The sequence below is a fragment of the Aedes aegypti genome, chromosome 1 (assembly GCF_002204515.2).
Source record: "Aedes aegypti strain LVP_AGWG chromosome 1, AaegL5.0 Primary Assembly, whole genome shotgun sequence".
Taxonomy (NCBI): domain Eukaryota; kingdom Metazoa; phylum Arthropoda; class Insecta; order Diptera; family Culicidae; genus Aedes; species Aedes aegypti.
Window position 1 is genome coordinate 158,922,138 of NC_035107.1, and position 22,117 is coordinate 158,944,254.

At 37.4% G+C, this 22,117-nt stretch overlaps 1 long non-coding RNA gene and 1 pseudogene across 1 annotated transcript; both read right to left on the minus strand.

Annotated features, from left to right (window-relative positions):
- Positions 1-4,642: 4,642 nt before the first annotated feature.
- On the minus strand, positions 4,643-14,394 carry LOC110678829 (annotated as a pseudogene).
- Positions 14,395-20,419: 6,025 nt separating this feature from the next.
- Positions 20,420-21,720, minus strand: LOC5565586. Its single transcript, XR_002501972.1, has 2 exons — positions 20,910-21,720; positions 20,420-20,852 (listed from the first exon to the last, which is right to left on the minus strand). It is a non-coding gene; the product is annotated as an uncharacterized LOC5565586 (long non-coding RNA).
- Positions 21,721-22,117: the final 397 nt, after the last annotated feature.

Genomic DNA, 22,117 nt, shown 5'->3' on the forward strand with positions numbered 1-22,117 from the left:
TTCCTTTGGAGTTTTTCCAGGAATATTTTTTGAGTTTTTACAGGAATTCCTTCGGTGATCCTTTAAACGTTCCTCCAGGAATTCCTTAAGAGTTCCTCTGGGAATTTCTCCAAAAATATTTTCATAGTTCCTGCAGCAATTCCTACGAAGTTCCTGTAGGAATTTTTCCGGACTTCCTCTGAAAAATCCTCAAGAGATCTGCCGAGAATTCCTCCAGAGTCACTCCGAGCATACCCCCAAGAATTTATTCGGAATTCCTTCCTGATCCTTTAAACGTTCCTCCAGGAATTCCTTAAGAGTTCCTATGGGAATTTCTCCAAGAATATTTTCAGAGTTCCTGCAGCAATTCCTTCGGTGTTCCTCCAGGAATTTTTCCAGACTTCCTCTGAAAAATCCTCAAAAGATCTGCCGGGAATTCCTCCAGAGTCACTCCGAGCATACCTCCAAGAATTTCTTCGGAATTCCTTCAAGATTAACTTCGGAGTTTCTCCAGAACTTCTTTCGGAGTTTCTCCAAGAATAATTTTTGAGTTTTTCCAGGAATTCCTTCGGTGTTCCTTTAATCGTTCCTCCAGGAATCCCTTAAGAGTCCTCTGGGAATTTCTCCAAAAATATATTCAGAGTTCCTGCAGCAATTCCTACGGAGTTCCTGCAGGAATTTTTCCGGACTTCCTCTGAAAAATCCTCAAGAGTTCTGCCGGAAATTCCTCCAGAGTTACTCCGAACATACCCCCAAGAATTTCTTAGGAATTCCTTCAAGATTTACTTCGAAGTTTCTCCAGGACTTCCTTCGGAGTTGCTCCAGGAATAATTTTTGAGTTTTTCCAGGAATTCCTTCGGTGTTCCTTTAATAGCTCCTCCAGGAATTCTTCCAGACTTCCTCTGGAAAATCCTCAAGAGTTCTGCCGAGCATACCTCTAAGAATTTCTTCGGAATTCCTTCAAGATTTACTTCGGAGTTTCTCCAGGACTTCCTTCGCAGTTTCTCCAGGAATAACTTTTGAGTTTTTCCAGGAATTCCTTCGGTGTTCCTTTAAACGTTCTTCCACGAATTCCTTTAGAGTTCCTCTGGGAATTTCTCCAAAAATATTTTCAGAGTTCCTGCAGGGATTCTTCCAGACTTCCTCTGAAAAATCCTCAAAAGTTCTGCCGGGAATTCTTCAGGAATAATTTTTGAGTTTTTCCAGGAATTCCTCCGGTGTTCCTTTAAACGTTCCTGCAGGAATTCCTTAAGAGTTCCTCTGGAAATTTCTCCAATAATATTTTCAGAGTTCCTGCAGGAATTTTTCCAGACTTCCTCTGAAAAATCCTCAAAATATCTGCCGGGAATTCCTCCAGAGTCACTCCGAGCATACCTCCAAGAATTTCTTCGGAATTCCTTCAAGATTAACTTCGGAGTTTCTCCAGAACTTCTTTCGGAGTTTCTCCAGGAATAATTTTTGAGTTTTTCTAGGAATTCCTTCGGTGTTCCTTTAATCGTTCCTCCAGGAATCCCTTAAGAGTCCTCTGGGAATTTCTCCAAAAATATATTCAGAGTTCCTGCAGCAATTCCTACGGAGTTCCTGCAGGAATTTTTCCGGACTTCCTCTGAAAAATCCTCAAGAGTGCTGCCGGAAATTCCTCCAGAGTTACTCCGAACATACCCCCAAGAATTTCTTAGGAATTCCTTCAAGATTTACTTCGAAGTTTCTCCAGGACTTCCTTCGGAGTTGCTCCAGGAATAATTTTTGAGTTTTTCCAGGAATTCCTTCGGTGTTCCTTTAATAGCTCCTCCAGGAATTCTTCCAGACTTCCTCTGGAAAATCCTCAAGAGTTCTGCCGAGCATACCTCTAAGAATTTCTTCGGAATTCCTTCAAGATTTACTTCGGAGTTTCTCCAGGACTTCCTTCGCAGTTTCTCCAGGAATAACTTTTGAGTTTTTCCAGGAATTCCTTCGGTGTTCCTTTAAACGTTCTTCCACGAATTCCTTTAGAGTTCCTCTGGGAATTTCTCCAAAAATATTTTCAGAGTTCCTGCAGGGATTCTTCCAGACTTCCTCTGAAAAATCCTCAAAAGTTCTGCCGGGAATTCTTCAGGAATAATTTTTGAGTTTTTCCAGGAATTCCTCCGGTGTTCCTTTAAACGTTCCTGCAGGAATTCCTTAAGAGTTCCTCTGGAAATTTCTCCAATAATATTTTCAGAGTTCCTGCAGGAATTTTTCCAGACTTCCTCTGAAAAATCCTCAAAATATCTGCCGGGAATTCCTCCAGAGTCACTCCGAGCATACCTCCAAGAATTTCTTCGGAAATCCTTCAAGATTAACTTCGGAGTTTCTCCAGAACTTCCTTCGGAGTTTCTCCAGGAATAATTTTTGAGTTTTTCCAGGAATTCCTTCGGTGTTCCTTTAAACGTTCCTCCAGGAATTCCTTAAGAGTCCTCTGGGAATTTCTCCAAAAATATATTCAGAGTTCCTGCAGCAATTCCTACGGAGTTCCTGCAGGAATTTTTCCGGACTTCCTCTGAAAAATCCTCAAGAGTTCTGCCGGAAATTCCTCCAGAGTTACTCCGAACATACCCCCAAGAATTTCTTAGGAATTCCTTCAAGATTTACTTCGAAGTTTCTCCAGGACTTCCTTCGGAGTTGCTCCAGGAATAATTTTTGAGTTTTTCCAGGAATTCCTTCGGTGTTCCTTTAATAGCTCCTCCAGGAATTCTTCCAGACTTCCTCTGGAAAATCCTCAAGAGTTCTGCCGAGCATACCTCTAAGAATTTCTTCGGAATTCCTTCAAGATTTACTTCGGAGTTTCTCCAGGACTTCCTTCGCAGTTTCTCCAGGAATAACTTTTGAGTTTTTCCAGGAATTCCTTCGGTGTTCCTTTAAACGTTCCTACAGGAATTCCTTAAGAGTTCCTCTGGGAATTTCTCCAAAAATATTTTCAGAGTTCCTGCAGGAATTCTTCCAGACTTCCTCTGAAAAATCCTCAAAAGTTCTGCCGGGAATTCTTCAGGAATAATTTTTGAGTTTTTCCAGGAATTCCTCCGGTGTTCCTTTAAACGTTCCTACAGGAATTCCTTAAGAGTTCCTCTGGAAATTTCTCCAATAATATTTTCAGAGTTCCTGCAACAATCCCTACGGAGTTCCTGCAGGAATTTTTCCGGACTTTTTCTGAAAAATCCTCAAAAGTTCTGCCGGGAGTTCCTCCAGAGTTACTCCGAGCATACCCCCAAGAATTTCTTCGGAATTCCTTCAAGATATACTTCGGAGTTTCTCCAGGACTTCGTTCGGAGTTTCTCCAGGAATAATTTTTGAGTTTTTCCAGGAATTCCTTCGGTATTCCTTTGAACGTTCCTCCAGGAATTCCTTAAGAGTTCCTCTGGGAATTTCTCCAAGAATATTTTCAGAGTTCCTGCAGGAATTTTTCCAGACTTTCTCTGAAAAATCCTCAAAAAATCTGCCGGGAATTCCTCCAGAGTCACTTCGAGCATATCCCCAAGAATTTCTTCGGAATTCCTTCAAGATTAACTTCGGAGTTTCTCCAGGAATAATTTTTGAGTTTTTCCAGGAATTCCTCCGGTGTTCCTTTAAACGTTCTTCCACGAATTCCTTAAGAGTTCCTCTGGGAATTTCTCCAAGAATATTTTCAGAGTTCCTGCAGCAATCCCTACGGAGTTCCTGCAGGAATTTTTCCAGACTTCTTCTGAAAAATCCTCAAGAGTTCTGCCGGGAATTCCTCCAGAGTTACTCCGAGCATACCCCCAAGAATTTCTTCGGAATTCCTTCAAGATTTACTTCGGAGTTTCTTCAGGACTTCGTTCGGAGTTTCTCCAGGAATAATTTTTGAGTTTTTCCAGGAATTCCTCCGGTGTTCCTTTAAACGTTCTTCCACGAATACCTTAAGAGTTCCTCTGGGAATTTCTCCAAAAATATTTCAGAGTTCCTGCAGTTCGAAGCAATCCCTACGGAGTTCCTGCAGGAATTTTTCCAGACTTCTTCTGAAAAATCCTCAAGAGTTCTGCCGGGAATTCCTCCAGAGTTACTCCGAGCATACCCCCAAGAATTTCTTCGGAATTCCTTCAAGATTTACTTCGGAGTTTCTCCAGGACTTCGTTCGGAGTTTCTCCAGGAATAATTTTTGAGTTTTTCCAGGAATTCCTTCGGTATTCCTTTAAACGATCCTCCAGGAATTCTTCCAGACTTCCTCTGGAAAATCCTCAATAGTTCTGCCGAGAGTTTCTCCAGAGTTACTTCGAGCATACCCCCAAGAATTTCTTCGGAATTCCTACAAAATTTACTTCGGAGTTTCTTCAGGACTTCCTTCGGAGTTTTTCCAGGAATTCCTTTGGTGTTCCTTTAAAAGTTCCTCCAGGAATTATCCCAGACTTCCTCTGGAAAATCCTCAAGAGTTCTGCCGGGAGTTCCTCCAGAGTTACTCCGAGCATACCCCCAAGAATTTATTCGGAATTCCTTCAAGATTTACTTCGGAGTTTCTTCAGGACTTCTTTCGAAGTTTCTCCAGGAATAATTTTTGAGTCTTTCCAGGAATTCCTTTGGTGTTCCTTTAAAAGTTCCTCCAGGAATTCTTCCAGACTTGATAATGAAGATAAAATTGAAATGCATTTTAATAAGCCATATAATAGAATTCACTTGAAAAAAATAAAGGGAGTTTTCAACAAAAATACAATTTTTTTATTAATTTTTCCAGTCTTTTATATAATGAAGCAATGACTATCAGAACACATACAACGTAGTCGCAAAAGTGTTTCCGTGATGATGCATCGATTCAAAGCCAAAGCCGTTTGCCTCATCTGGAAAATGAAAAGAATATGAAAAAATATTAGTAGTAGTACAGTAGAACCTTTTTTTTTATTTTTGGAGGAATTTCATAATAGAGATTATATACCGTATACGGTAGATATTTCAAGACATTCGTGACATTACGAATAAAATGACAGGGTGGCCAGAAAATATCCATTTTGAAATTCCCGCGTTTTTCCCGGTTTTTCTGGTATAATTTTCAAAATTTTCCCGCCTTTTAAAACAAAAAAGTGACCCTTTGGCCGTTTTTATTGAATGTGATAAAAATATATTATTTGTTTATTTATTTAGTTAACATCTAAACAGATAACACTGATTCAACAATTTCACGCCACAATACTCGGTTCGTGACCGCATCTCTCTATCCTCGGTTCTGCTCCACGCTCGCCAAATCGATACGTACTTGATCCGCCCACCTAGCTCGCTGCGTTCCACGCCTTCTTGTACCAACCGGATCCGAAGTAGGGTTGCTGTCCGGCATTCTTGCAACATGCCCTGCCCATCGTATCCTTCCAGCTTTGACCACCTTCTGGATACTGGGTTCACCGTAGAGTTGGGCGAGCTCGGTATTTATATTTCTTCTCTTTTTAACAGTACCTATATATAGGTCATTCTCCGTCCAATAGGAATGGCTTGCATACAATAAGCATGGAATGAAAAAAAAACTAGGTTTCTGAGAGGGTTTCTGTCACTTACACCCCCTCAGTTATGTCTATAGGACGGTTTGTATTCATTCGTAATAATGACAGTTTTGATTCACTTCGACGGATGTTTGTTTTAAAAGTTACCAAGCCCATATTTATGAACAACTAGCTGTCCCGGCATACGTTTTGTTGTCCAGCCGCAGAGGCTTTGAAAAAAAAATCCGGATTTATGTCAAATTTGCATTTTCCGTTTTCACAACATTCTCGGAAGATTTTCAAAAATATTATTCCACACAACACGTCAGAGCTCTTCAGATAAACAAAAGTGAAAGAATTGTTCAATTCGATCGTCCCGTTCTCAAGCCAACTCGTGACATACAAACACTATTGCATTTTCATTTATATAGATATACCCCTTTTGTGCATCATACTACCCTATTTAAAAGTATTTCAATTGCTAATCTTTCGATTTTTTTTCTTCATGAAAATGAATAGTTCATTAAAGCAAATAAGTTTAACGTAAGTATGAAGAAAAGCCGCACATGTTGAAGCGTGTTTATCACCTTACTTATTATTGTTTTAGTCGAATTGATAAGTAATGATACATTAGAGGTTCTAAATTGAAGCATTGTTGGCAAGAGTTTTCGGATTTATTGAATTATTATTGATCAACTAAAGAAAATTATGAATCCAATATGTTTGAGTACTTAAACTTTCTGCAAGATGTTTTGAAACTCTGATTCAAAACTTTGAGTGAGATTGCTAAGATTTTATAAAATAATATATGTTTATTTTTTTAAATTGGAGCAATTTCCAGCGGTTTAGTTTGGAAGTTTACATGGATTTTTTAAGATAATGCCGACATATGTCTGCCTCCAATCTGGAAATTTTCCCAGGTAGGGTGTTCAAAGTAATTTGCAATGATTTATTCTAGGAATTTTCACAGGAAAACTTTAAAAAATTATCTCAAGGGTTTTCCCTATAATTTTATCAGGGATTCTACCTGGAGTTTCATAAGGAAATGCTCCAGTATTTTCCCAGCAGTTTCCCCAGATGTTGTTCCAGGAATTCTCTCAGAGCTTCCAGAAAATCTATCCTCCAAGAGTTCTTCGTTTGTATCCTTTAACAGATACGTGTATTTCGACCTCAACTGTGAGGCGGTCTTCAGTGTCGTTCAGAAGATAATAATAATAATAACAAATTATCCCTTTTGTCTTGCACTGCGCAATTCAAATTTTCTTCAAGAAAGTCCTCCAAGAATTACTTTAGGTATTTTTCCCAGATGTTTCTATTCAATATTTTTCCATGATTTGCCTCATGAGTTGCCATACATTTCCCGGCGAGTTCCCCTTGAAAGGATTCTCCCAGGAGTCCCTTCAAGAATTTTCCTAATAGCTCCTCTAGGAATTGCTCCAGGAGTTCCTCCAGATATTACCCCAATAGCAAGATAAAATTTCTCTAAGAGTTTCTACAGGAATTTCTACAGGAGTTCCTAGGGATTTCTCTGAAAGATCTTGCATTCTTTATGAATTCTTTAAGTTCCTTAGGAGTTCTTCCAGGATTTCTACAACAAGATTTGAAAGAAATACTTCCAAGAGTTCCTTCAGCATTTTTCGAAAAGTTCCTTGAGTAATGTCTCCAAGATTTCCCCTCAATAATTTCCATAGTAGTTTCTCCAGTTCGTCTTCCAGAAATTGTTGAAGGAGTTTTCAGAAATTATTCCAGAAGTTCCCTCTAAAGAATCCCTTCAAGATCTTTTCGAGGAATACTACCCAGACTTCATTCAAGACTCTCTCTCACGAATTCCAGTCAAAACTTTCAAAGGAGTTTTGCAGGATTTCCTCCAGAAATTTATCCGGTAGTGCCTCCAGGAATTCATTAAGAGTTCCTTCCCTCATGAGTTTCTCAAGAAATTTCTCCAGTAATACTTTGAAGAGATCCTTAAGAGATTATCTAATAAATTGTTCTAGAAATTCACTCAAAAAATCTTTCAAGAATAATCCCAATTACTCCTCTAGAAATTCCACCAAGAGTTCCTCCAGAAATATCCCTAGGAATTCCCCCATTGATTTGTAACGATGTTATCAGAAGTTATTTCAAGACTTTCTCAAGAGTTTCTTTCGGAATTTCCCCATAATCTCCTCTACCAATTTTACCAGATTTTCTTTCAGAAATTTCACCATGAGTTCCAGTACTTCTCGAAAGTAATCATCCATGAAATCTTGATAAAATTCCAGGCTAACATACTTGAAGAACTTCATGCGGGGAAATCCTGGGTTAATTTGTGGAAGCTCAATGGGAAATTCTTGGACAAATTATTTTAAGAATGTATGGAAATTCCTGGAGGAACTTCTAAATCAATTCCTAGAAGAACTCTTTGAGAAATTGAAGATACTCTTGGAAGAATTCCTAGAATAAATTATGGGTGAATACCTGAAGAAATTCCAAAGAGCAAATCCTGGAAACATCCTTGAAAAAATGCTGATTTTTTTTTCTTTTCTCCAGAAGTTCCTAGAGAAACTCATTGTAGAATTATTAAAGAACTCCAATGAAAATTCTTGAAAGAATTCCTGGGGAAATTCCTAAAGGAACTCTTCGGAGAACTAACTGAAAAAGTTCTAGAACTCTTGGTAGAAACCTTCGATAGGATCCTGAAGAGGAACTTGAGGGGAACTCTATGCAAAATTTCTGGAAACTTTTAAAAAAATACCAGAAAAAAAACCTTAGGATCTTCTAGAGTAAAAACTGGAGAAATTGGTGGAAGAATAAGTGTAAAAATATTTGGAGGTTATCTTGGAATTGCCTTTGGAAAAATCAGGGTAATACTTGTGATAATTTTGTTGTGCACCAATGATTTCCAGGAGCAAATTCTGGAGAAATTCTTCTAAGCATCGATGAAAGAATTTAAGAAACTTTTAAATAGAACTTATCGAGTAGTAAAAACTGTAAAAACTTTCCAGAGATGTTCTTCAAAATATTAATCAAATCTATAAAAAAAAACCTTTTAACAACCCTTTAAACAAATTCCTTCAGGAAGTCCTCGACAAACTCTGTAAAAAATGTCTCGAGGAAATTGTCTGAATTCATCCTGACATTTTTGCAGAGCACTTCCTGGGAGAAACCGTGGATAAATTCTGCAAGGAATCAATATGAAAATGACTGAAATAATAACTAAGAAAAACGTCTTCGGAACTTCTAGAGGTATTCTTTGTGGAAAACCTCCAACAAGAATTTCTTAAAGAACTGTGGACTTAACCTTTGAGGAATTTCTTAGAAGAACTCTTCTAAATTCTCTGGAATATTTGCTAAAGTAATCACCATAGAATTCAAAGAATCTCTTGGAAATTTTCTGTAGAAAATATTGGAAAACAAATCTGGAATTATTTATGGATGAATTTCTGGAAGAATTTTAAGAGGGATCCCTGGAGGAGTCCAAAGCAGTTTTTCAGGAGAAATCTCTGGAAAAAAAACACCAAAAGAGTTTCCGGAGCTTTTCTTTAAAAAAAGAGAAGAAATTCCTGTGGAATAATTGCGTAAAGATTATTTTTAGGATTCTCAAAAGCTTCCAAAAAATTTATCTAGGATTCACTACAAGGAAAAAAAGAAACAAAAAAAGTTAAAAGTCGCTAAATTACATTAAAAATAAAGACTTGTTCTTCTCCTGATCAATGAAAATACAATCTGATTTGATACAAAAGTTAACATTTTGTTTAAAATATTCAGATACTGTCTTCAGCACTCACATTTAAAAAAAAAATTGCGTCATTATAAAACTCCTTGAGAATTATCCAATTTAAAATCCGGCTTTTTGTAAAGATCATACTAGAATTAATTAGAAGATTTCGTCAATAATACACATCGAACCTTCACAGGACTTCTACAAATATTAATTATTATGCAACTGTTCAGAATGTTTCCTGTAGAAGTTTAAGTTACTCAATACAAAGCCATTTATAAGGCGATTGGTTCGTCAAATATTATCTTTAAAAAGGTTCTTCTAGTCTAGATATTCCACAGTTTACCCACTTTTTTAAATTTCTTTTGAAAATATTTGTTGACTTCTTTTAGTATTTACTCAAGAACTCCTTTTAAAATTCTTTAAGAAAATTTTCCATTAATTTCTCGGCAAGACGAAGCTGAGGGTCGTGGGTTCGATTTCCGCTAGATGAAGTACGTACGGGTAAAGGACATTTTTTGTTCTCAGTTCTCAGTAATAACAGGGGTTTCAGATATTTATTCTGTTTTTTTGCAAGCTTTTTCCAACTCTTAGAAACTATAAGTGGTTTGTGTAAAAGTTTCTTCTCGCATGTTTTTCGAAGTATTTTGTCTTGATGAATTTCTTCCAACATTTTATGCAGAAAATACTCTAGGAATAAATTTAACGGAATCGGAAATGGAAGAAGTGCATGTTATGTTTATAGAATCCAACGAAGATTTTAATAATTAATAATTCAATTGAGCATACAACAGGACCCAGAGAAGCGTATTCCTCAAAATGGTCCTTCATAGATTCCTTAAAATGTTACTTCCCAAATTATTGTAAGGAATAATAAAAGAAATTCTTGGCACAATCATTTTTTATCATTAAAGAAATTCTTGCATAAATCTTTGGTAAAATTAAAATATTTGAAGTGAGTTGGAAGAAAAGAAGTGTAAGTGAGAAAAACCCAGTAATTGTAATTGTAATACATAGTTCTATCCATACCCTGGTAAGTGATGAAAAACTAGTTTTGAGAAAATTTGCTTTGAATTTTTTTTCGGCAAAACAAGCTTTCTTTGATTTGTGTTATTTGTTTATTGGAAGTAAAAATCACCACAAATACTGTTGGAAAGCTTGGAAACGAAACAGTACAATTTTTGAATATACTTAACTTAAAATCGACACTTACATATATACATACATTGAATATACAGTGAGAAAAATATGACAAAAATGGTCCTGGATAGCGAAGTTGTGCCAAAATATACTACAATAATCAGAAATTACATTCACTATCAAAAACTATGAAAATTACGCTTGTGGATGCTTTATCCACGTTCAAACAATTTTCGCATTTTTTATGGGCCATACTGTACTCAAATTGGAACCGACATGTCACTTACACCCTTTTGCGTTTGGGCCCCTCAAGAGATAAATCTGAATGAATCCAAAAATACACCTTAAATAAACTCTTGAAGAATTTCTGGAGCAATACTTGAATGGATTTCATCAGTAATCAATTCAACATAATTTTCTTGGATAATAAGAGCATTTTCCTCGGAATGTGACTGAAGATATTTCTTGAGTAATTTATCGATGGATTCCAGGAGGAATTCCTAGTTTATTCTTTGGACAGAAATCATGAAGAAATTTCTGAAAAAAACAACATACATATTTTTAGAACTTTTCCTTAAATATATCTGCATATAGATTATAAGAGTAATTTCCTTTTTTTAATTTGATGACACAACTGCATTAACTTGAAAATATTTAAAAATTAGAAATATTTTCTAAAAAGCTTCCCGTTGAAATAATAAAATATTGTCTGGATTTCAAATTATTCATAAACATTATCACTGCCCATAAAGGCAAACTGTCCAATATAGAAATAGTAGGCATTGAGAATATAACGCTCACATATGTTTTTTTTTTATTTTGATCACTGCTGCATAAATACCATATTTATTTAGCACAACCGCACAGAATATTCATTTTGCTTCAATTGATCGATAAAAAATATAAATTTGAACAAAATTCAAGCTTTGCAGCCGCTACTGGGATTCAATGTTCACATAAATAGAGACTGTAATGCCTTTATTTTTTTAATACATTAACTCCATATTTTTCTCGAATATTCTCTAGCAATGTATGTATATCATAACATGAATGTTGCAAAATCGAAAATCCAGATATTCTTCCATGGTAGATGCTTTAAATGATTTAGAAAAATATTGTTAGTTTGAAATAGTTCACAATCAGTCTTACTTTGCGCAAATATTCTTCCTAGATCCATTTTGAGAACTTAAACATGTATTTATATTCTGAATATTTGTACATTCGCATATTGCTAAAATGTTTTTCAAATAGTCCTCGGACTCATAAATGAACCAGCATTTAATTCACACACAAGTCAACATATAATATTTGTGTTAGCTCAAATATTCTACCGGAGAAGCACTCACCAAACATGTAAACGTATTCAAATGCTTCGCAAACATTTTAGATTGAACGAAGTTGATTTGAAATTTATATCAACGGATTCTTTTTCTCTCTCTCTCTCTTTCTTCTCGCTAACTGTTTAGAAATATTCAAAGAATTTCAAAAATCCGAAAAAACATTCAACGTTTGCTGATGTCTACGAGTATTTTTCCAAAAGCTTTAAGTTCTCATTAGTTACAAGGAAATATTTTCAGTTTTTTTTAATTTACAAACATTATAGTTATAATAAATCTTCGAGCTGTTTAGTAGAATACCTATAAGTAGATGAAAAAACCGAATTTAGTGCTATACCATTTGATTCCACTAGAGTTTGTATCCTTTGACAGATACGCGTATTTCGACCTCAACTGTAAGGCCGTCTTCAGTGTAGTGTACTAGACTCGACTTCGAGGCTACCCCGTTTTGCATAAAGTCGTTTGGCATAAAGCCATTTGGCATAAAGTCGTTTGGTATAATGGTCATTTGGCATAAAAGAAAAGAAATCATAAATTTCAATAGTGCTACTTAAAAGAAGATCTGGTGATCAAAAGAAGGGAAAATCGTCGATGAAAATGTTAGTAGTTATAATGCCAACGTAGGAGAGAAGGCAAAATTGTCAATGAAAATGTTAGTAGTCACAATGCAAACCACTAGTTTAACAACGTAATGAGAAACAACAGCCTATGACCAAAAGAAGGGAAAATAACATATGAGAATGTTAGCAATGGTAATGCCAAAACCATAGCAACTCAATTTTCAATGATTATGCCAAACGTCCATTATACCAAATGACTATTATGCCAAACGACCGTTATTCCAAATTATTTTAAGCCAAATGGCGTCCCCCCGTGCTAATCAAGGGGGAATTTCATAGTAAGCTCAAATATTCACCTATGAGTCCCAAACATTCAGTAGTAATTTTTGAATAGGGTGCCGGTACCAATGGTTGTAATGTACCAGTAGATTGGTCTATGGAATAAAACGAACATTTTTCGATAAAAACGACATGTGCTATTTTTGGTAGATAGATCGGCTCCAGTTTAATCGATTTGCCAAATTTCAGCTTTTTATTATATCAAAAAGACATATAAATAATTAAGGTTATGCAAAAAGTTTGTTCCCTTGCACCAGTAGTAGCCGTCGTGTTCCAGTAGTGGATCAACGGATGGAAGCAGTTGTAAAATGGATGTATAAAAATGAAGAAAAGCCCTAGAGATGATCTTTATGCTTCATTCTAAAGATATTAATTGCTGTTCCGAGGGAAAAATGTTAAACCTCTGTAAAAATTTACCATTTTGTTTGAAATTCCTAGTATCATTCCCGAACGTCTACTACTGGAGCACTAGCGCAACTACTGGAACACGTGCACCAATAGTGGCTCAAGCGATTTTATGTTAACATATTAGTTTTATCACTCTTTTTATATTTTTCCCATATAGTGGAGGTTGAAAGGTATCTGTTGACGTAAAAAGATCTCTGTTAGGACTTTTCGTTATTTTGTTATGATTTTTTATAGCTTAGGTAGTCCACTAATGGCACCGGCACCCTATATCTCAAAACAATTATCTGATTCAGATCATCGTTTTTTGCGCCGTCTCCGATACTTACCACATAATCCCTTTTGTTGTATTCGAATCTCCACCTGAACCACCTACATAAAATACACGTAGTGTCCTTCCCAATCCGCTATGACTTAGAATCCACCGCCGCCTCCCCACAATCCAGCAGTCTGGGTCTTGTCTTCGTTTGTCATCAGCCTGCACTGTGGCAGGGCAGCTGGAGCAGCGGCCACGGCAGGAGCAGCAGCGGCAACTGGAAAAGCGGCGTCCTCGCTGGCCCAGTTGGTCTCATCGACCACGATCGGTTCCTCCAGGTACAGATCCTTGGTATCAGGTACGGCCTCCAGGGCAGCCTGTTTCTTCTCAGCCTCCTCCGGATCGCGGTAGAAGAATAGTCGTCGATCCCACTAAGTGGGACACATGTCTTGTCGTGGGTGATCTGGCCACGCAGTCGCAGTGGGCCAACAGCCACCACATCAGAATAATGGAATGCGGCGACTTGTTGTTGCACGGGATGGCAATGTCGACGAACTTCAGCAGCGAATCGGTGTTGCAGAAGCCAATGACCGGAATGTTGACTTAGGAAGATTCGATGACAGGCTGGTCATGATCAGCAGACGCAGTTCACGGAAAGCCGTCTGTCCATAGGGACGGGACGATATGACGAAGACCTCTCCGGGGTACTCGATGCTGACCATACAACGGGCAGCAAGCAGTAGCTTTTCCCAGGTGCGACCCAGGTTGATGATGTGTATTCCGTCCGGGCGGCGCTTACGACTCCATCCGAAGTGAGTAGTCGCGGCCATCATCTTGGTGACGTTGTCATTGTAGTATACTGCTAGGAGTGCTAAGAGTGAGTACCTCTTTTGGCATATACCTTGTGATGTATCGCATCGTCATCTAATGGTGCATACCTTTAGTTCAATTAGCCTTGATTTGCATGGCACTGACAGGAGGGATATAAACAAAGAGACGGGATAGTGTTGCTGGCAACGGAGAGAGACGGACGGGCAGAATCTTACAGCTGGCGACGAGGACAAAAAAAATGAGGTAAATATGCAATTACCTAGCAGAAAATTAACTGTTGGTGATTGGATTCACAAAGTGAAGTCGGAGGAGTGTGCGATTTGTGCAAATCTGGTGTGAGAAAGTGCCAGAAAACATGCGGAATGTTTCCGAAGCGAGAATTGAGCAGATTTCTCCGGGGGCGAACTTTGCGAGAATCAGAGTGACTCTCATGGCGATGGCGGAAATCTGTAGGATTTCCCTTGAATGAAAAGCGAGAATTGATAGAATTCTCCCGGGGGCAAAGTTCGAGAGAACCAGATTGGTTCTCATGGCGTTGGCGGAAATGTGCAAGAATTTCCCGGTGTAAATTGCGAGAATTGGTAGAATTCTCCGGATGGCATATTTGGAAAACAGAAATTATTCTGATGAAATTTATATGGCGGAAATCAGCAGGATTTCTAAATGGTAGAAGAGGTAGAATGCTCCTAAAGAGATACAGAGAATGCATATGGCTGATTGCCATTCGTATAGAATATGCAAGAGTTCACGACGTGCATAACATGAAGTATCTTGCGTTGTGAATCTAATAAATTTGATGAAATGAAGCCGAAAAAGAACAGTCGGTTTTTTTCCACGGAGGGTTACAATTGAACGGAGTCGATGCAGATTATAGTTCAGAGTTGCGTATAGGTTCAGAAGCGCGATTTGGCTGTCATAGAGGTGTAATTGAACGAGTACAACGAATTGAGTTTTTGGATGGTTGGACGCTATCATTGGAGTGAGATTGTTTTTGTTTGCATAGCGAGCTTCAATGTTGTAAAGGAATGTGTTGTTAGACAGATAGCTTATTTAAATTGTGTGAAAACCACTATAAGAATGTAACTGAATTGCATGGGACCTAGAAGGTTTTTCTTCTGTTGCGTGGGCGTCTGTTTGACGGAGGATGGTTTTTATAATTGTGTTGTAGGGGAAGTCAGAGGAACATTCTTTGTACTGGAGTCGTGCGGGAGAGCAAGTAGCGATCTTTGTTTGAGTACCGGTGATGTGGAGAGACTTGTCCACTCGAAATATTTTGCAGTACGCAGTTGATCTCCAGTTTATTCAATGATCGATATATTTGGTTTGATGACGACATGACGGGTTGCGAAAAAGCATATTTTTCGTTTTCAAAGCTCTGAACGTAATATGTCATACAAGTCATCATATTGAAAAAAGAGATCAAGGAAAAGATGTCCCTTGTACTAAAGTTTTATGTCTGTGCTAAAAGCGTGTACTCTTAGCACAATAAAATGAGATGGACAGGTGATTGAAAGAGTGGTTTCCAGTGGATAATAAGGTCATGGACAGGAAGAGTTTTGATTGGTTAACTGAGAAAGCGGTTGCTATGCGTAATTTGACTGCATAGACGTTGCGGTAGGTGATAAATTTCCACATGGTTGGCAGTAATAGTGGTTATCACGTTTAATGGTATGGGTGCCCTAGTGTAGATGTGGATGTGAAAGTCATAGGAAAACAATATGCACTCTGTCTCAAAAACAACCAGAATCTGGGTGTAAATTGTTTAAATTGAATAATACTGCATTTCGATTAGTCTGGAAAGCGTGTGCAAGTTTCTCAGGGGAAAACAAAAACAAACTGTGTATGACGAGCGTATACAAGTGTTCGTGAGTTCAAATGTTACTTAGCTCTGTATACCAAGTCAAATGTCTGCGTAGTAGGGCAATGTTGTAAAAACAATTCTCTTTGTTTACTGTGGGACTGTCACATTTCTTTTGTTTGCTGTGAAAAAGCAAACATACAGAATTACTGCTGAACATTCATTTCATTGTTGGACTGACGTTGACCGAGAGCTCAAAGAACGTCGTATAAACATCGATACGTTTTCATTATCAGGAAATCGACTTGTGAAAGATGGATCGTGCGTTGGTATTCGTGGCAGTTTGCTTGTAGACCTCTATAAAGCAAATACTCGGTACGGCGAACGTGACTGAATTTCCTTTAATGATGATAAGAAGTTGAGGTTGTTAGCAATTACAGAACACCTGAGTTATGTTGCAAAGTTGTACAGCTAAGCTCGGTTGGTTGCAATCAAGGTAAGGTAATTATGTAAGTGAGATGGACAAAGTCGTATCTGGGTCGAGGGAAGACCGAATACAAGCTTTGTTATTGATTGCTGAAATATTCATTAGCTTGAATTTGAGAAGGCATAAAAATATTTGACAGATTTGAAACGCTGTTCATAGTTGTGGTAATGTTAAAAGCAGTCGAAGGATCTGATGCAGTATCGATTTTTGCAGGATGTCAAAAAGTCATCTGCCCCTTATGAGAGATCGTTATCTATTTGATAATTGCTTTGATTGGTTTTCTTATAATTTGCTTCAGAAATATAGATAAATGGTGTTTAGGCACGCAGTAGATGCATTAGCATGAGTTGGCTTTGTAGGGGTTACCAATTGATGTACGCGTCAAATAATCAGTTACACTTACAATCAATTCACAGAAAAACTTAACGAGGGTGGCGTCATGTTTGAAGTTATTACGGAGTTAATTTACAAGTCATTGATCGAACGAAATGCCAAATGATTGTTGAACGAAACCCGATATAAGGATCAATGGATAAAAACAACATAATGTAAAAAAGTAGCTTGCATTCGTATCTATGAGAATTTCAACATGTGCACGCCTTTCGATATTAATTCATACTTAAGTTTATTTCCTGGATTCAATCGAAAATATCTTCCACTATTATGTATTCAGTTGGGATTCCAATAAGTTGTACAAAGAAAAGTTCAGAAAACTTCCTGGTAAAATTGTAGAATCAGTCAAAGTAATCAGAATGTGATAATTTATGGTTAAGTGATTAATAACCTATTAACAGAGATCTATAGTAGGTTCACAGACAAACAGACGTAACACATAGAACAAATCTCGATCAAAATCATAGTCACGAGGACATGTACGCCCAATGCTAAAATCAGCGTGTTTGGCCGACGGGCCAACAGATGGCGGTAGTGTGTAAACGTCAAACACGAACAAAAACGAAGCAAGCGCTGCGGGTGGCGGATTGGCCACCTAACATATTTTTGAACCGACCGTTAAAAAGGTGGTCGATGGACAATGATGAGAGTGTGACGTCTGTTTGTCTGTGGTAGGTTGTTCATGATAGCGGGTTACGCATTCGACGTTCAATATTATGTATTATACTTATAGACTTTGGTTGAACTAGTGGGCTGTTAAGTATTGGAGATTTTATTCAGAAAAAAAAGCGTGATTTTCAAGTGAATGTGCATTATCTAGTTGTCCAGAACCCTAAGCGACGTTCATTTGCTTAAGGGATATGTTTTACAAAATAGCGTTTGAATAATATTGATGGAAGTTGGAGAGTATCAAGCTTATGTTGGTAAATATACTCTTGTGCGACAAAAAGGTGCTGTATTTTAAACTATGTGGATGTAATCAATGGTGAAAATCAACCATGAATAAACCAAAGTTAAGCTGGAACAACGCTCATACGCTCCCGACCAAACAACGACCGATGTGCTCAATATTTCATGTATCGGAGACCAGAGCAAAACAAGCATTATTTTGCAACACTTTAACAGAATTTGTTCACCGTCTTCCTCCACTGGATGTGATAGTGAACTTCAGAGCAAAGTACATATGCGTTTCGAAATTGTTTTTTTCTCAAAAGAAATCAATAGCAAACTATGTATGGCGTTTGGATGTCGGTAAGTGTTATTGCGGCGCTCATTTTAAATTCACATCCAGCGGCGGCGGTAACGCGTAGAAGAAATGCGCGCAATTCAAACGCAACGTCAAAACTCAAGTAGGCTTGGATTTTGTCGTTCTTTATGGACGCAAATTTTTCAAATTAGCTAAATCTGAAACATTTGGTGGTTTTTATTATCACTGCGACGGTATATCGACATTTTCAGATAAACGCATTACGTGGATTTATCTTGCAGAGCACAATATAGCTGGGCTTGGAACGCGTGGTTGATGAATTTGATTTGTATTGTCGCGCCGCCACCAAACCAGATCGAGCCAGTGTGACTCGCCGCTCTTTAAAATCAGTTTTTAAGTTTGGCGCTGCATTCTCACGATGCTTATGAACACAGCGCGCTATTCAAATATTATTCGCGATGCTTAGAGATTGATAAAAATCAAATAAAAAAAAAAGTTTGTCCTTACTTCTGCCGGATCCATAATAATCATTTTTACATTGACTAACGTGAAGTTACTGAACTTACGAATGTACATGGCTTGCATGGGAGTTTGTATTGTATTAAACGTATCAGGCAAACTATGAACTAAACTTTGTCGAGCATTTTTAGTGCGATGTTTTCATTGTGAAACGATGAATCATTTGTTTTACATGAGCTATGTCTGTGTGTTTGTGTTTCAAATATTGTTTGGAGTTTATGACTTATGGATAGCATGCTATGAAAAATAAGAGAGGTACTGTAGAGAACTGCTTCAGAGAGATAGACAGATTTTTGTCATGCTTCTTAGATAATACACACCTGAATACAAAACTTGTTTATGATTAGGAGTTCATACTTCAATCAGCAGAAGATACTGAAGCGCATGTACAAGTGATGCATGTAACTTAAAGAGGCAATAGTAACCACAGCACCAATAGGAAATAATATTGAGCTACACGTGCAAAATTATGTTAGTCTATTTAAATATTACCAGTAGGTTTGTTTGCATTTTTATTGAAAAGGGGAGATTGTAGTATACTGCTAGGAGTGCTAAGAGTGAGTACCTCTTTTGGCATATACCTTGTGATGTATCGCATCGTCATCTAATGGTGCATACCTTTAGTTCAATTAACCTTGATTTGCATGGCACTGACAGGAGGGATATACACGCTCGTTCAAATCTACTCAAAAGAGAGTAACTTTGACTCACTTTTGAAGTTTCAAGTTAGCTGTCAAAAGTGAGTAACTTTATTTTATCAAAGTGAGTAACTTTTTACTCAACCATGAAAGAAAACGGCCTTACTCACTTTTGAGTAAACACAAACATATTTGACTCACTTTGTAAACGTCAAAGACTTGTGAAAATTTCGCGCGCTCGAACTGACAAATCCTCCGTTGTGGTCCCGCATAAACCGGAACAATACAGCCACAGTTTCCGAAACTATCCGCAACTATTTGCGACAATTTATGAACAGTTCTATATAACATCCAAAGTAACAATAAACCAACCGTACCATGAACGATTTTTACAGTTCGGGAAATGGTATTTGGGAAAATAACAATGTGGGGAATAGGCGGTTAAGTTATGTAACCATTTGAAAACGACGATTTTCTCGAACAAAATTTTTCATTTACTGTTTGCCAAGATGTTGATATACTATCCATTTATTGGCCAATTTACTGTTATCAAAACAGTCGTGATAAAGTTGAACAATAGGGGGGTCCGTAGCCTTGAGGTTAAGCTTTCGCTTCATAAGCGGAAGGTCATGGATTCAATTCCCAGCCCCTCCAAAAAATAACCCGTCCAGCCACCAGAAGACGCCGCACGGAGGACCGTGCATAGGGGAGCACATCCATCCTCCGTCAGTATCGGATGGTGACTGAGACAAATTGACCCACTTCGCAGGCAGCTAGCCTCAAACGACTCAGGAACACGGCAAAACGAACCACCGCAAGAGCAATGGACTATGGCTTATGGAAATCGATTGGACCAACAGCAGAGCACTCTCCTACCTGCTCGGTGAGCAGAAGAGAGTGAAAGCAGATGTAAATATAGATTAGTTAAAAATAGAACTGTATCGGTAAGGGAGATACAGACAAAACTGATTCCGGCACAGCAGTGGCCACGAGCACGGAGTGCCTTAAAAAAAAAAAAAAAAAAAAAAAAAAAAAAAAAAAAAAAAAAAAAAAAAAAAAAAAAAAAAAAAAAGTTGAACAATAAAGTTTAATTAGAAATGTGCACTGTACGTTATGTTGTTGATGTATGGTATGGTATGGTATTTTTAACGTATGCTGTACTGTTCTGTTGTGGTTATATCATATGAAAATAAATGGTGGATACAGATTCGCATAAAAAATAGATAAATCAAAATGCAGAAAGTCAATTTTTAATTACTTTGCCACATTGCAGCGATTTTTACAGTACTAATGCAAACATTAAAAAAAATCAATCAAACATAAATTTTCACACTTTGATTAATCCATTTTCCTACGCGAATATTTCGAACTAAATCAATAAAACATACATATAGATCGAAAAAATATCTATCACAATTTAATTATCCGATCATATTAAGTACATAACTGCATTTTATTAGGTTCTGTCACACGTTCCGGACGTAGTAATTTTTATATATTTATTTCTATATATAGCAGTAAAAAACTGACCGACACTGTCACTATTTTAATTTATATTACACTATTTTCACCACTCTGTAGTGATAAAAACATCATAAACACTATTATTCATCACATAATCCTAAATTTATCATGCACCAGATGCACCATCACTGTAGCTCTTCGTTCGAGAGAAAACCTTCCGCCGGGCCGGGCTGACATGTAAAACTCTTGCCATACATCTCAGGTCGATGCGCGCATAAAACTTCCAGTTGAGCCGTGTGGCGAGATGAGCTTTGAACGACATCCGGCAGAATACATCACAAAAAGGTTTCCAGCTGGACCAGTCCTGCGGATTCGACAGATGATCAGTTGTTACAAAAATCTAAGTTACCAAAGTGATTACCTGCCACTGGTTTTAGTTGGTCCAATTCCATTTTTCCTATCAACGATCAATTTTGTTGCTGACAGAGCTCATGCAGACGACAACACAAGTCATTTTGCAGGCTGGTTTTGCAGCAATTTGTTTGCTTCCAACGGTGGTACCTGCGTTGCATTTGAGATGAGGAATTCAGCAAAATACTGTTTGTCACGTAATCGTCCACAAAGATGTATTCAGATAACTTTAAAACTTAATTCTACTAGGATTTGTAAAATCGACCGCAAAAACGTTCAAGCGGTTGATGTTTTGTTTTTTTCACAGGCTGTCGAAAACATACACCCGCAAAACAATTAACACAGTTTCATATTCATTAAATGCATGAAGTTTTTATTGCATAGAACGATTTTTTAAAGAAAGAAGAACAACGCATATTATTAATGTTTTCCCACTTTATCGGTCGAGTTATGTAAAAAAGCAAATGTATTTTTTATTGTTCTGAAATTTACACAGCCAATATGCATCTCATAGTCGTAATAATAATGATAATTTGTTGGTGAAAATTTTTAAGCGTTACATTGAACGCAATAATGTATTTAACAGTTTGCCAAACTGTTGCAAAAAAGTAAAATATAGTTAAATGTCCCTGTATTAGTGTGTAACGAAAAATCAAGCCCAAACCGTTAGACAAACTGTTATCTTACATTTCAACTATACTTCGCGAATGTTGAGCTCCATATTATCCAACAATAAGTGGACATTGCAACAAAGGATTACTGTTTGGAATACGTTATAAAAATCATTTTATACAGTCAAAAGCTTTTGGTTCTATATTGTTCAACATAAGAGCAACTGCTTGTGATACATTAACAATTACAGTTAAAATAAACATACTGTTTGGAATGAAAAGCAAACTGTATTTTTCTATGCGGGGTGAAATTTCTTCCGTCGCCGTGATGTCGGACTGTTTTCAAAAACAGTCGAGATAAAAGCCGAGCCGGCAGAGCGCTTCGGAAGTCCAACCGGCGAACTCCAGATTAGTGCTGCGAAGTCAATAATCCTGATATCAAGTGAAGCGAGGTCGGATTGAAAATTACCAAGGTTTTGATCAAATAACCGCAAAAAAAAAAATAAACTGTAAGTTTTACCGTCGTTCTTTTTATTGGACTAATTATCAATTCTTTACAGTCTAACCGGGAAGGCTACTGGATCGGTCAAACTACATCCTCCATGAC